The following is a 6,577-nucleotide window of genomic DNA, read 5'->3' on the forward strand; positions in this document are numbered from 1 at the left end:
CGCATGCGAGCATGTCCATGTCATGACCTTGTTAGATACAGTAACGACGCCACCGAATGACAGTCGAACGGAGACGCATTACAACGTCGATCGGTCGATCGGTCGATCGGTAAACTCGCTCGGCACATGAATGCACCACTGGTCGTAAGCCGTATGGTGCCGGCCCCCTTAGCTTCCCGTACACAATGCCGTCGTGGCCACAATACGCCGTCGTGGCCTCGACTCGAGCCCTTAACCTCGCTTTTGCATACCACACCATAGCCAGTGCAACGGACGGACCGTTCTAGGTTTGGTTTTCGGTTTTCTAGAAGATTGGCAACAATCGGTGCCACATTCTGTTGCCTGCCGAGGTTCGTGTCTTTCAACCCCCTTCTATTGCTTCTACATTCCTGCTGAAGAGTAGCGCCCGAAACACACACACACACACACGCATTCCATCGTGTCGATCGGGCTGTCAACGACTACAAGGCCTCGGTTACTCCGGGCGAGTTACCATAAATCCTTTCCTCGATGCTCGATGCTCGGTTTCCCGGGGGAAACCATGGCGTGTTGCGTGCGTGTGTGTGTGTGTGTGTGCTGTCTACTGGTTGTGCGTTACATTGATTTATGCCGCCTTCGTAGGCCTTCCGGTGGCCATCGCTAGCGCCAAGCTAATGTCGCTTCTCCGGTCCGGCGACCGGACCGGAGTAGAAGCAACCCCGGGAGACAGAACCCCGGGAACAGGTGCGCGGTGTGTGCGGAGGCGAGGCGAGGCTAACAAGATTCAGCCGGTGGCCGGTGGCCTTCAAAAGGGGGGTGTTAGCTGAAGTCGACCTGATCGGAACTACGGTCGGAACGCTCACTAGCGCCCGGAAACCCATAGTGATCAATTAGCCAATTTTAACCAATCGCACCGGATAAGCTTCCACACATTCCACTTCCACCGTAGCAGTAGCGGTGGCGAAAGCATTTCTAGGAGCCCCCCCACCCCGTGTAGAGTGGACCGTGTAGCTTGTCTCTTGGCGGGCGGGCGGGCGGGCTCGTGCTGGTACCCCAACGTAAACCTGTTAACAAGATCGGCAAACTGCTCCCGGAACCATGTCGCAGTCGCTTTAGGATCGCGCATCGGCGCCGCGGCCAGCAGGTTGGTGGCGTTGATGGCGGCAACTACTATCAGCACAGCTTCCCAGCTTCGTCCGTCGCGTCGCGTCGGTCGTCGAGCAGCTTTTCACGTCTCACGTTGTCAGGGAGTGAGTCCGTAGGGCTCGTGTGCCAGCTTGCGCCAGCGAACAAGCACTCGCCACGTCGATAACGCAACATCGCACACAACGCGCGTATCGCCGCCGGATCGCGAATGCAAATTCAACGAAGACGACGACGACGGCGAAGATGACGACGCTGATCTCGCCCTACCGGAGCATGTTTTATTTTATGTTAATTCCGTCAGATAGCTCTTTGATAGTGTGCGATCTAGCCGCCTCGGTGGCGTCCGATAGACAGCTGAATGCAACGCGCGCTCGATCATCGAAACGCTTCACGCCAACGCCATTGCCGTTCTGTAACCGAAGCTTATTCTTAACCATGCAGATGCAGGATCGGAATTCGAGAAGCGCCTAAAGCCGTAACCATCACCCGGGCACCGGACAGTGCAAGGTGTTGGACGTTGTCAGGTGAAAGTGACGCTAAGGTAACGGCGCGATGCGATGCGATGCGATTGCGCGATGACGCACCTCTCATATGCGATGCGCCCGGTGTTCAATTTGTAATCAATATTTGGACAACTGTTCGATGCGGGTTTTTTGTTTTTCTTTTCTTTTAGTCGTTTACTAGTGAGCCATAAGTTGGGAATCGGTTTCTCGGGTCTCTGATAAGCCACCAGCGAGACCTGGTGTACGGGTGTGTGTGTGATCGATACACCGGGCGCCGTGGACCGGCCCCGACGGAGCCCCCGGAGGAACGATGGCCATTTTTTGAAGTTCATTAAAATTAATTGAAATTCGAAAAGATTAATCGATTTGATTGTGGTCAGTATGGGGCGTGCGATTGCCCGGGCCATTGTACCCGGCGGTGCAGATACCAGCAATAGTCCGGCCGGAGTAACGTCTTAATTTTCGTGTCGGCGTTCATTAGCGAAAGCCGGTCCACGGCGGCGGCAACGGCGGCGGCCGACGTCGGTTTCACGGTGGATTATGGCGTTTAACGATTAATCTTGGACCTTTCCCTTCGTTTCGCCGTTGCCTACCGGACCGGTCACCGGGACGGCTTGAGGCCGTGGCTGTCTCTCCCGCATGTGGGTGCCCGCGGTTTGTGCAGTTGTTGCAATTCACTTTTATGCCGCCTGCATCACCATGCCGCCGACCAATGCACCGATGGTGACGGTCTGCGACCTTTAATGCAAATTCCAATCATGGATTCGCTATTTTTCGTGACCATTTCGCGACACCGGCAACATCTACATTTCCCCCCCCCGGGCCGAGCGTTCTCGAGCGTTGGACTTCTCCTTCTCCCCGAAAAAACACGTCGCCTCGTCTCAACGTACGGACGGAAGAAATTAAGCGGATTCTTTGCCGAGCTTTCCACAGGTCACAGTCGGTGTGTGATGATTTGTGATGTGCTGCCGCAGGAATAGCGCTTCACGCTCCAGGCACGGCGGTTTGCATTCAGCGATGTCGCGATTGTCGTTCATTAACATTCTATAAATCTTGCACATTCCCGCACAGTTCGAACGGAGACCGCGGTAACCGATGCTGTACATAACAATTAGGCATACAATGCAATGCGCTCCTTCGGTCACTCGCCTAGTTGGAGTAGCGGCAGCGAAAGAATTCAAATTAACAAAACGAATGCGATCAATTGTACCGATGGACTCGATTATTATAGGAAAAAGGATGTCTCGTGAGTCAGATAAAGCACCTTTTGTTGAACGCAACATTCTAGTGCTAGAAGAGAAGCTAAACTGGACACTCCATCCCACTCTCACAGTGAGCCTCGATCAGCACTTTTACAGAGATTCGTTTTTCTACCACGAATGTATAATGCTGCTTCATCGCTATTCCCTCTTCAGCATTAATATCTCCGCTAATCTTCGATAAGATAACCTCTTCTTAACCTCCTCACCAAACACACAAACACACATACACAGGGAGTCAATAAGCATTTCGCGACGATGCATAAAAACATACATCAGCCGGTCAATTTACTGCAATTCCCAAAATGCTTGGCACCGATCAGATGGCCAATCGATAAGCGAACCTTTCGCGCTGACCGCAGCATATTTGCATAAAGTAGGATGCACGGTTTTGCCCCGGTTGCCCTCGCGCCCTCCATATCGCCTGAGACTCCGAAGCGTGTCAGAGTGAAGACGAACTATGAAGACGAGTGCGACCACACAATAGGTCCTGATGCTGATCATGTTCGTGGGAAAGTTCATATCGCAAAAGGACTGGGGAGGGATTAGGATGATGTGTGCGGGGGGGGGGGGCGGTCGTGCTGGCCAGACAATGCCAACATCCACTTGCCACTGCCCCATTCCCGGCTGACCTTACACCATCCTTTTTGGTATGCGCACCGCTGCCATTGACATGGAACCGTGCGAAAATGACCGCCGGGGTCTGAACCCCGGTTAAAAAGGGGAAACACATTTTGGGCAGTGGAGACATTTGTCATCGGAATTAAGGGGGGGGGGGACTAGGCAAGCGCCTCCTAGCGTCACCTAGCCACTAACTGGATCTCGTTGGTCGTCGGTCGCTTCGCGTTGCGTTCGCGAAGCAATAAATACTGAAAGCGAAACCGCAAAACCATAATTATGGCGGAGGATGCGAGCCTAGAGGGGACCACGTGATGAACAAGTGCCCGGGCCGGACCGGGACCACCACCTGGGAACTGAAGGTAAAGTACCGCTCGCGTGCTGGTGGCTTTCGGGGAGGACGACGTTCTGTGGGGTTCAGCGTCGCTTTCGGCAAAGATCGCGATCGCTCTGCGCGTGGCTATTCACTGGCACCGGTCTCGAGCGTAGTCCCGGGAAGACCATTTTATGAACTCCTCGCACACTCGCACAGAAACACTCACCATACAGTGCGCCATCGCGACGCCATTGTGGAGGCTATGCGCTGGGTACACCACAATCATCTGCCACAATCGACCATCGCTACAACGCCCTGGGACACACTCCACTACATACACACACACACACACACACGCTCGCGCGTGCACTCGCACTCGCAATAGAAGGTCCACTTGGCGCGTTGCGTTGTCACTTGTGTGCCGCGGCCACCGAAAGCAAGGTGTCGACGAAAACGAAATACTCAACCGACTAGCAGTCGAGTTGCTTCCAGATCGCGCAGATCGCGATCCGGCCGGGTGCTACCGGGGTGCCAGGACCGGCGGAACATACTTTTGAGGATAATAAATATTAATAACCCGCAAGGGTCCTACTACAAGGGGGTTCGTATGCAGATGTGATTGAGTGTCTTGCAAGCCGGCTGCAACGGCTGCAGGTTGCCGGCAACCCACGTTTCGTTTCGTTTCGCTCGCGCTGCAAGTACTGTACCCCAAAAAAGGGGCTTTTGCTCACAACGGGGTGTGCGCCAACGGATTGCAAACGCCACGAACCGCAGTGGCGATCCGATGTAGACAAATTCCTTAGATGCAATCGCCGCCTTTCCTCCCGGAGCTCTCTTTCGCTCCCGAACCGAGTCTAGTACTTGATCGTCTACGACTCCGCGGACCAAAAGGAAGGATGAGGAGAGGACTAAGTCAACAGTACGGCCGCCACCCCGGTCCCGGCAAAGTGCCCGGGTGGGGAATGTCTTTAAAAGACACTCCGATCGAACTACCGCTACCGGGCAGTTACTTTTACTGATCGATAGCTACTGATTTGATTTCAATTGCTCCGAACGCAAATCGATGATGATGATGGTCGGTCGGTCGGACGGTCGGTTGGCTGGCTGGGGGACTGGCCGACTGGTTGTGGTCAGTGCATAAGGGCCGCTGACCGTGGATTCAGCCGTGAGCTAACGTGTTCGGAAAACGCTTACAAACCATATCTGATCTGGTTGAAACAGTTGACCATTATGCGTGAATAGATGTCCCTAGGCAATACAATGTTCGGTTCGCCGGGAGTGGTACGCCGAGATTTTGTCGCTTTCCATTCCGTGTGTTGGTCCGGGCTCAGAGCACAGCAATACAGCCCGGTTTAGAGGTCTTGTTGGACAATTTCTTGGTTAATTTAAAAATAAAAAGCCTTTTCTAGTTTAAAAACAATATAAGGGCGCTCATTGACTATATGAGAATCATTCAAATAGTCTTTATCGGTATTGATATACTACCAATATGGTTTTCTTCTTTATTAGACAATCTTACACTGAATAAATACGAGATTAAAGACGTCTTATTGAAGTTGCTAGAACGAAATGCACTGAACAGAATATCCCAAACAATCAGAAGAGATTCTATGGTGTTCAATTTTGCATTCTTACCTCATTTTTGCCACCGAAAGACATGTTGAATTCACCAAGAATAATAACAGAAGCTTTCTTTAGTAAAACTGTTTAATAATGTCAATGTATCAAACAGTTAAACCGATAAGTATATAGCTGTATGTTTGAAACCCGTTTTTTCATCTATGAATGCCCATCGTAAAACCGATTACAGAATCGCATCAGAACACCACGATGCTGCAAGACTAGCACGAACGCACATTTACATCGAAATTGTTTTGCTCGGACCATCGCACATAGTTATGAAATGAATTATGTAGCCAGAGTCTGTTAATTTGTAAAATGGAAAAGATTAACATTTTATGCATTATTCATAATTCGGTCTGCTTTCCATAACGAACCGCCACCGCACCGCTGCTCACGCGGCCATTGATCCTATCGCTAAAACTCACATATTCGATTCGATAACCGCGAACGGCCGTTGAGCCAAGAGGTTTTCGCGAGAGCAAAAAATAAAGAAGAAGCAAAAGCGAAGAAAAAAACGAAGCAAAATGTAATCCAAAGACAAGCAACGAGCAACGAACCATTTGTTAGCGCGGCTCGTTGCGATCCGATTAATCATGATCTCTCATCGATTCGACGACCCACGATCGATGGCGGTGAACCCGTGAACGGTGACCCCTCTCCCCTCGGGCCCCTCTCAGCCCCTCGCGAGCTCACCATCGATGACCAGCGTGTCCATCCGAGACAACTAAATTCCATAAACTCATGTACCATTGCAAGGGATCAGGGTGGGTGGTTTGTTCGGGTGGGTGGGGAGGGGGGAAAGGTGATCTTTCCCGCTGAACCACTCGGTACACATGTATGTTTCGCACCATTTGCACAGTTCGGGGTGCGTGTTGGTGGATTTGAAAATAAATTTACAAAAAAGGGCCAACAACCCGCTTGATTTATGTGTCACTCACGACCACCACACACACCACGCCGTGCTCGAAGTACGAAAATCGTTGTCGTACCGGACAGGGAACCCCCTGCCCTTCCTCCCTCTCTCCGTGAACCCTGTTTAAACGACGCATCGCCTGCCAATGGACCGAAATCGATTCACATCGCAGCTACATCGGGCGCTTCCCGTTCGTTCACCGTGATCGTAATCAAGATCA

Source organism: Anopheles darlingi, chromosome 2 (assembly GCF_943734745.1).
Source record: "Anopheles darlingi chromosome 2, idAnoDarlMG_H_01, whole genome shotgun sequence".
In the NCBI taxonomy this organism is placed as follows: Eukaryota; Metazoa; Arthropoda; class Insecta; order Diptera; family Culicidae; genus Anopheles; species Anopheles darlingi.